Genomic DNA, 10,418 nt, shown 5'->3' on the forward strand with positions numbered 1-10,418 from the left:
CAGCCTCTCTAATACCACGCACTTTTCGCCGGTATCATACACCCACCATATACCTTCCTCAAAACAGCCACCATACCTACCTATCATGGCATTTCCATAGCCATTCCGAGATATATTGCCATGCAACTCTCCACTGTTCCGCTCATATGACACACATTACTTTTGTCATATTGCTTTTTGCATGAACATGTAGTTGACATTGTATTTGTGGCAAAGCCACTGTTCATAATTATTTCATACATGTCACTCTTGATTCATTGCATATCCCGGTACACCGCCGGAGGCATTCATATAGAGTCATATCTTGTTCTAAGTATCGAGTTGTAATTGTTGAGTTGTAAGAAAAATAAAAGTGTGATGATCATCATTATTAGAGCATTGTCCCAGTGAGGAAAGAATGATGGAGACTATGATTCCCCCATAAGTTGGGATGAGACTCCGGACTTTATGAAAAATAAAAGAGGCCAAAGAAGCCCAAATAAAAAAAGAGGCCAAAGAAGCCCACCAAAAGAAAAAAAAGAAAAGAAAAAAAAGAAAAAATGAGAGAAAAAGAGAGAAGGGACAATGCTACTATCCTTTTTCCACACTTGTGCTTCAAAATAAGCACCATGATCTTCATGATAGAGAGTCTCATATGTTATCACTTTCATATACTAGTGGGAATTTTTCATTATATAACTTGGCTTGTATATTCCAATGATGGGCTTCCTCAAAAGTGCCCTAGGTCTTCTTGAGCAAGCAAGTTGGATGCACACCCACTTAGTTTCTTTTGTTGAGCTTTCATATACTTATAGCTCTAGTGCATCTGTTGCATGGCAATCCCTACTCACTCACATTGATATCTATTGATGGGCATCTCCATAGCCCGTTGATACGCCTAGTTGATGTGAGACTATCTTCTCCTTTTTGTCTTCTCCACAACCACCATTCTATTCCACCTATAGTGCTATGTCCATGGCTCACGCTCATGTGTTCACTACTAGGAAAAGGGCTATAGATGGGATTGACACTAATGGCGCACCAGAAAGATGGTGCGCCATTAGTATATACTAATGGCGCACCACAATCTGATGCGCCATTAGAGTTTAAACTACTAATGGCGCACCATGCTACGGGTGCGCCATTAGTATCAAAAAAAAATTTAACTAGTGCGCCTGTCCAAACATACTAATGGTGCATCCGGGCAAAGTGCGCCATTAGTAGTTGTAACTACTAATGGCGCACCAGTCAGCAGGTGCGCCATTAGTATAGAATTTTTTTTTGAACTAGTGCGCCTATCCAAACATACTAATGGCGCATCCTGCCCAAGTGCGCCATTAGTAGTTGTAACTACTAATGGCGCACCAGGCAGTGGGTGCGCCATTAGTATAGAATTTTTTTTTGAACTAGTGCGCCTATCCAAACATACTAATGGCGCATCCTGCTTAAGTGCGCCATTAGTAGTTGTAACTACTAATGGCGCACCATGGAAGAGGTGCGCCATTAGTAAGTGGGCAGCAACAAGATATTTGGGACAGCCTCTCCTACCCACACACTCACTTTCTCCCCATTTCATTCTCTCCACCTCCTCCTTGTCTCGGGTGCCTCCTCTTTTTCACCTCATTTCCACCATAGATTCATTCAAATTAAGTGGTTAAATTACCTTGTTTTAATAGGTAAGTAAGGGGGGAAGCTATATTTAGGTTGTTCTCCTTACAACAATGTGCACATGCACTTTTTACGGCCTAGCTAGATCTATGTATGTTCGTGGTGTTGCATATGTTTGTGGTGTTGCATATGTGTTTGTGTTTGGAGGTGTACCGGTATTTGATATGCGATAGTTGCCAATATTTTGCCGGAATGTTGATTCATTTCCGTTTCGGCGAGAATTTTGGCATTAAGCATTCTTTTTGGTCCTATTTTTAGGGAAAGTCATGCCAAATTTTTGTTTGGTTCTAAAATATCGTTTTGCTCTACCCCGCAGGCGACCATGGTCCGCACGATGACCGAAGGCATCGTGAATAGGTTTTTGAGGTCCGCGAAGGCCAAGATGCTTCAAAAGAACGAGACGGAGATAAGATGTCCGTGTCGAAGATGCAAGCTGAAGAGCCTTATTGCGGACCCGGATTCCGGGCAGGTGCGGGACCACCTGCTGTTGCGTGGTTTCATGGATGGCTATCGGTGGCAAGGTGATGAAGATGACTACGAAGTCGTCCATGCGGGCCGGGCAAGAAATGAGGAAGGGCAGCAAGACAACCACCGCGGCTCGGGCGGGCGAGAAGACGAAGAATCCCCAGGAGATGATCACGACTGTGATGCTGTACACAGTCATCATGTAGAAGATGCAGGACATGATGATGAGGAAGATGCTGGAGCAGGCGACGGGCATGATCATGAAGATGATGATGCCGGCGGAGCAGACGATGCTGGACCATCGATGGGCTGGGTGCAGGACCCTCATATTCAAGAGCTGCTTCTCAAGCAGACGGATAACGCAAGAGCTGCCGCCCGAGAGAAAGCCAAGATGGATCAACTTGAGTTAGACGCGGTTACTCCATTGTATGAAGGATGCAGGCCCGAGGATACCCGCCTGAAAGTAACGCTCATGGCCCTGGAGATGAAGGTAAAACACAAAATGACCGACGCATGCTTCGACGAGAACATGTCATTCTGGCACGAACGTCTTCCCAAGGGGAACAAGTGCCCGACCAGTTTGGAGGAGGCGAAGAAAATCGTGTGTCCTCTGGATTTACCGCACGTGAAATACCATGTGTGCATGAACAATTGCATCATTTATCGGGACGAGCACGCGGAGTCTACCATATGTCCGGTGTGCGGCGTCACTCGATACAAGAAGAGGAAGAAAGCTCCTCGAAAAGTGGTGTGGTACTTTCCGATCACTCCTCGTCTGCAGCGCTATTTTGCGGACCCTAAGGTAGCAAAGCTCCTGCGTTGGCACGCGGATAGGGAGGAGAAGAAGCGGGAAGATGACGCAAATGATCCGGAGATAGATAAAAAAGACAAGATGCTGAGTCACCCTAAGGATGCGAGCCAGTGGCAAGCGTTGAACTTCGAAGACTCGGAATTTGGGAACGATCCAAGGAACATCGTGCTGGGCGCGAGCACCGATGGAGTCAATCCGTTTGGCAGCCAGAGAAGCACACATAGCACCTGGCCTGTGTTTGTGTGGATGTACAACCTTCCCCCCTGGTTGTGCATGAAGAGGAAGTACATTCACATGAGTATGCTAATTGAAGGGCCGAAACAACCAGGGAACGACATCAATCTGTATCTGGGGCTACTGAAAGAGGAGCTTGACACGCTGTGGAAAACGCCAGCCAATACGTGGGACGCCGCAGAGAAAGAATATTTCCCTATGAGAGCCGCACTGCTCACGACGGTGCACGACTATCTCGGTTACGGATATCTTGCGGGGCAAGTAGTCCACGGATTTTCTGGATGCGTAAGGTGCATGGATGACACAACGTATCGCCAGCTAGATAGAGATCCCGGGTCTTCGAAAACCGTGTTCATGGGACATCAAAGGTGGCTTCGCGACGATGACCCGTGGAGGAAACGCAAGGATCTGTTCGATGGTGAAACCGAACCCCGAAAACGCCCGTGTACGAGGAGCGGCGAGGAAATAGACAAGCTGTTGAAAAATTGGAAAGACTGCCCACTGCCGGGAAAGAAGCAAAAGGCGCCAGAGCCGGGAAAGAAGCGAAAGGCGCCAGAGCCGCTGCTGAAGGTATGGAAAACGAGGTCTGTTTTCTGGGACTTGCCGTACTGGAAGATCCACCGTGTGCCTCACAGCCTTGATGTCATGCATATCACGAAGAACGTGTGCGAGAGTCTGCTTGGTACCCTGCTCAACATGCCAGAGAGGACCAAAGATGGGCCGAAAGCAAGGGCAGACTTGAAATCAATGGGCATCAGGCAGGAGCTTCACGCTATATATTATGATGATGATGATGATGATGATGATGATGATGATGATGATGATGATGATGATGAGGCGAAGCAGGACACAGAAAGTCGTCGCAAAGGCAAAAAGGCCAAGAAGACCGGAAATGACTGCCCTCCCGCGTGCTTCACTCTAAGTCAGGAGGAGATCGAGCAATTTTTCACCTGCCTCCTAGGAGTAAAACTTCCTTACGGTTACGCGGGGAAGATAAGCAGATACCTAGACCCAGCGAAGCAGAAGTTCAGCGGGATGAAGTCTCACGACTGTCACGTGTTGATGATACAGATACTTCCAGTTGCAATCCGTGGGATCATGGACGCGCATGTCCGTGAAACGCTATTTGGCCTATGCAACTTCTTCGATGTCATCTCTCGGAAGTCGATTGGCGTGAGGCAACTCAGAAGGCTACAGGAAGAGATCGTGGTGATACTATGCGAGCTTGAGATGTACTTCCCGCCCGCATTCTTCGACGTTATGGTGCATCTGCTGGTCCATATAGTGGAGGATATCATCCAACTCGGGCCGACGTTCCTGCACAGCATGATGCCGTTCGAAAGGATGAATGGTGTCATCAAAGGATACGTTCGCAACATGTCACGTCTAGAAGGAAGCATAGCCAGGGGCTTTCTGACCGAAGAGTGCATCTCCTACTGCACGAATTATCTAGGCATCGAGAACCCCGTTGGTCTGCCCGTCAACAGGCACCTCGGCAGGCTCGCTGGATGGGGTCACCGTGAGGGTCGCCGCGAAATGCATGTTGACTTCGAGGGTCGACTCGCCGACTTTGAAAGAGCAAACCTAGTCGCGCTACAACACATAGACGTGGTCGATCCTTGGGTGGTAGAGCACAAAACGTTTATTAAAAAGACGTACAATGACGGAAGGACCGGCGCCCGATCGTGCTCCGCACCCTCAAGGAGGAAGTTACTGAAGTGGACTCCAACGGGAATCCAACGGCGCCCGAACGAATAGTCAAGGGGTACTCGCTTCAGCTCGGGTGCATTGTCCGGAGCACCGTCTCGATCAACACCGAGAACCTGAGGCATCCTGACCGAGGGAATTTGCGCCACCTCCTCTTCACGAAGCTGCACGAACGATACAAGTTCCCCGCTGAATTCGAAAACACAAGCCTCAAAGGGAATAAAGTGAACAATGCTGCCCTCACGAAGATGAGCAAGGCCCTGTCTACTTGGAAAAGCAATGTGAAGAGAATGATCGAGAAAGGTGAGAGTTATGAGAAGATCAAGGAGAAAAATCCTTCGATCACCGAAGATGACTACAACGACTTCAAGATCAATTGCTCGAGCACCGCAAGCTCCCAATCAAGTGAGTGGGGGAAACAAATGCGGGAGCTGAACATAGGGGAACACACACTCGGTCCCGGCGGTTATAGAGTGGCGGAGCCTATATGGGACAAGGAGGAGGCGGACCGTGCCGAGCAAGGCCTACCGCCCCTCTTCGATAAATACGGTGACAAGCAGACCAGGAACTTTGTCAGGGCCCGGTACAAGAAGGACCCGAAAACAAAGGAGCTTACCACGGATCCGAAGACCAGGCGGCTTGAGCTTGTTCTGGTAAGGAATACACCCCCGCGTAATTAGCTCCATATGGTTGCATTCTAATTAATGAAGCCGAATTTCTAAATGGTTCACATTCCTTCCGCAGGCGACTGAAAGCAGTAGCGCGGGGTCGACTCAGAGCAACCCTTGGGACATCACTCTAAATAGGGGGTTGAATATAATGAAGAACAAGGATAAGCTCAGTAAGCCGACGTCAGCTGGTCGTGTGGCCGGCAAAGGCTTGTAGACAAAATGGGGGTCATACTATACCGCTGGTGTGCGGAAGGAGAAAAAGACCAGCTCGGAAAGCCAGGTGCGAGAGGTTCAAGAACTCAAGGCACAGGTGGCGCGGATTCCGGAGATTGTCCAAGAGCAAGTGGAACAACGACTCGGAGCGACGATCACCGCCCTTGTGCCTACCTTGATCTCGGGGTTGAGTGCATGGATTGCGGGCGGCCAACAGGGGCCGCCCCCGATTCCTAGCTTCACGGCCAGCAACTCGCATAATGCGATGGCGGGGCCATTGGTGCCTCCGGCGGAGGCGGCATTGGTGTCTCCGACGCCGGCACGGGAGCTTAATGCACCCGGGTGTACGCCGGCCGGCACCTCTTCAGCAAGCGGCCGCTCCGTCAACTGCACGCCCGCCGTTGGCGGTGCCTCTACATTAGCCGAGCTCGACGACATCATCACGGTAACTAATTAAGCCTCTCTCGGCCGAGGACTTCATCTCCTTGCCTTTGACTGGGCATCCCTGATGCCCTACATGTTTTCGCAGGGCGCCGCCGACGTTCCGTGCACTCTCCTCCACTTCGTGAACAACGAGTTGGTCGATGTCGCCAAGGGAAAAATCGTTCAACCGGGCAACCCCTTGTTCCATGGTACCCAGATGCCACCCAACTTGTTTAGGGTTCAACTGGTTCGGGTGCTGCCAGGCTGCGACGACTTGTTACCCCCGATTCGACCCGTCGGGGCTGATGATGATGACGTGATGACCCTCAGCGCCTGCCTGAGCTGGCCCCTGCTTTGGCCGAAGAGCCAGATTCGTTTGGGGGCGGGGGACACCACCCCAAAGACAACACCGCCAGTCGTGCCGGCGCCAAGTCGGCCCCATGGCAAGACCGCCGTAACGGTGCCGGACATCCCTATGCCACTGGATCCAAACATGCATATGGCACAGGATCAGAACGACGACGACGACGACGATGATACATTTGGCAACGTCGATCAGTACTTTGCCGAGCATGGGTACGATGGCGACTTCATGGGGCCTCCTTCTCAAGAACCAAACCCAACAAAAGACGTGTGCGATCTAGCTCGTACCGCGGAGAGGCCAAGTTGCAACAGGCGCCGTCTGGCGTTCAGCTCTCAGGAGACGCCTCCAGCTGCCGACTTCACCGAGCCTCAGATAGGCGAGGTGCAAAATATTATCAGCCCCAACACACTCAAGAAGGCGGTCTGTGAGCAAAACTCGGTCCCATTACAGGAGAAGAAGAAGGCACGCAAAAGAAAGAGTAAGAAGGGTGCGAGCCAGCCGGCACCGAGTATGATCCGTGCTCAGGACGGGCCACCTTCACCTAAGGATATCTCGAGGAGGGTGCATGTGGCGGGTAGGGCGATGCTACCACCAAATATGCTCAATGCTGCAACCGGTGCTATGCGGAGTCTGCACGACAGTGTTCTTTCTTTGGAGAAGCGGCGTCTCAGAGAGAAGGATGTGGCATACCCGGTTTTCGTGGCCAAGGTGCCAGAGGGCAAGGGCTTTGTGGATGGCAACATCGGGGGTACGATCGTCCTGCGGTTTGATGACATCTTTGCTATGTTTAACCTTCATCCGCTGCACTACACCTTCGTTCGGCTATTTTCGCTGAGTATGGAGATGCGGATCATTCGCGACAAGACCCCGGACATCGTGATAGTCGACCCCTTCTACATGCGTGCCAAGATCTTGGGCAGCGCTGGGGACCGGCAAGTCGCGAGTTCTTACCTCGAAGGCGTCATTCTGGCAAACCAAGATAAGGATAACTTCCTCGTGCCTTACTTTCCCGAGTAAGTCCTCCCCTCAACCGGCCCGTAACATATGAATTCTTACATTTCGATCGTTTTTCTTTTAACATTCCGTGTTTTCTGCAGTGACACACGTTGCACGCTCATCCTCCTAAGCCCCAAATATTCCATGGCCACGTATTTCGACCCGGACCGTCAGTCGAACGTAGACTACACAAATGTCAAGAAGGTTCTTGATGATGTTCTCCCCGGCTACGCCAAATCTGGAGGCACCTTCACCAGGCCTATTCGTAAGTACGGCAAGCACGTGTTCTCCCACAATACGATGTTCTGCTGCGTCAAGCAGCCGCCTGGCGGTCAGAAGGGTGCCTACTACGCCATCCATCACATGCGGGCGGTCGTACGGGACCATCATCAACTTCTGCTACCGAGTAAACTCCAAGATTGGGCCGCGAGCGTGTCGGCAATCCAGGACGCGGACCTCCGACAAGAATTCTTTCGCATCCAGTCGGAGTTTGCGGAAATCATCCATCAAGATGTCCTTCGTACCTCGGGGCAGTTCTACCTCAGAAATCAACCGTCCAACAGTGACATCGACACAATGCTACAAATGCAGGATGACAACGCCCGTTCTTTCATGACTCCCACGATAGACGGCGGCTTCATCCACGCTCCGGTCCCTTGAGTCGAGTTGTCTAGTTCTGAAATATCGATTGGCTCATGTTGTAATTAAACTTTAATGAACTTGTAGTATGTCTCTTTGGTTTCGAGAGTCGTTCAACTTAGATGTAATCGATGCTATTAATGTCTTGCTTTTCTCTTCCGATCGTTCTGTTGCATACTTATATATTGCTTATGTATTGTCTGTGAATTGGTACTAACGTTTTGTTTGGCTAGTGCATAGCGATGCCGATGTATGTCGTGTACAAGGGTAAGGTTCCCGGAGTCTACGGTGACTGGGAGGAGTGTCGGAGACAGGTTCACCGATTCGGCGGTAACAGTTACAAAGGGTACACCACTAGGGCCGAGGCCGAATCTAGATACGCCCGCTATCTAGCGGGAGAGGGGAGGGAGCGTTGGAGGAACCGGATGAAGACGAGTTTCATCGTGATGATGCTCATCGTGATGACCGCAGCTCTCTTCTATGTGATGGTAGTTTAGATGATCGATATCGACTTGTAATGCGAAGATAAACTCGCTACTCGCGGTCTCGAGACTTGTAATATAATGTTCTATCTTTGTTCGGTCTTTTCAATTCGGAGACTAATATGATGAATTGTATTCGGAGACTAATATGATGAATTGTATTCAAAGACTAATCTTCTATTGTATTTGATGAATCTATTGTTGATGTGTGCTGTCTATATTTTGTCAAATTATACATTTTGTAACCTGTGCAAAAAACAGAAAATAAAAAAATAAAAAAAACCTAATATTCATACTAATGGCGCATCACATGACAGTGCGCCATTAGTATGACAGTGCATACTAATGGCGCATCACCGGGTAGTGCGCCATTAGTATGCTGCGGTTACTAATGGCGCATCCAGAGGTGGTGCGCCATTAGTATGCCAAAGCACCTGGGTATACATGCCCCCTGGGAGGCATACTAATGGCGCACCCTCGCATATACTAATGGCGCACCAGGTGGTGCGCCATTAGTATACCAGATACTAATGGCGCACCAGGTGGTGCGCCATTAGTAAAAATTACTAATGGCGTGCTATCAATGGCGCACCAGTGATGCGCCATTAATGGCCATATTAGGTGCGCCATTAGTAGTGGTATTTCTAGTAGTGGTTGCGTGAAAGTTGAAAAAGTTTGAGATTTCTAAAGTATGAAACAATTGCTTGGCTCGTCATCGGGGTTTGTGCATGATTAAATACTTTGTGTGATGAAGATAGAGCATAGCCAGACTATATGATTTTGTAGGGATAACTTTCCTTAACCATGCTATTTTGAGAAGACATGATTGCTTTGATTAGTATGCTTGAAGTATTATTACTTTTATGTTAATATGAACTTTTGTCTTGAATCTTTTGGATCTGAATATTCATGTCACAATTAAGAAGATTTACATTGAAATTATGCCAAAGTATCACTCCGCATCAAAAAAAATTATCATTTACCTACTCGAGGACGAGCAGGAATTAAGCTTGGGGATGCATGATACGTCTCCAACGTATCTATAATTTTTGATTACTCCATGCTACTTTGTCTACTGTTTTGGACTATATTGGGCTTTATTTTCCACTTTCATATTATTTTTGGGACTAACCTATTAACCGGAGGCCCAGCCCAGAATTGTTGTTTTTTGCCTATTTCAGTATTTTGAAGAAACAGAATATCAAACGGAGTCCAAACGGAATAAAACCTTCGGGAACGTGATTTTCTCACCGAACGTGATCCAGGAGACTTGGACCCTACTCCAAGAAGTGCCAGAGGCGGTCACGAGGGTGGAGGGCCACCCCCCCTGGGCGCGTCCCCCTGCCTCGTGGGCCCCCTGTTGCTCCACCGACGTACTCCTTCCTCCTATATATACCTACGCACCCCGGTCAGATCAGATACGGAGCCAAAAACCTAATTCCACCGCCGCAACCTTCTGTATCCGCGAGATCCCATCTTGGGGCCTGTTCCGGAGCTCCGCCGGAGAGGGCATCTACCACGGAGGGCTTCTACATCAACACCATAGCCTCTCCGATGAAGGGTGAGTAGTTTACTTCAGACCTTCGGGTCCATAGTTATTAGCTAGATGGCTTCTTCTCTCTTTTTGGATCTCAATACAATGTTCTCCCCCTCTCTTGTGGAGATCTATTCGATGTAATCTTCTTTTTGCGGTGTGTTTGTTGAGACCGATGAATTGTGAGTTTATGATCCAGCTTATCTATGAATAATATTTGATTCTTCTCTAA

Source organism: Triticum aestivum, chromosome 5B (genome assembly GCF_018294505.1).
Source record: "Triticum aestivum cultivar Chinese Spring chromosome 5B, IWGSC CS RefSeq v2.1, whole genome shotgun sequence".
Classification (NCBI taxonomy): Eukaryota; Viridiplantae; Streptophyta; class Magnoliopsida; order Poales; family Poaceae; genus Triticum; species Triticum aestivum.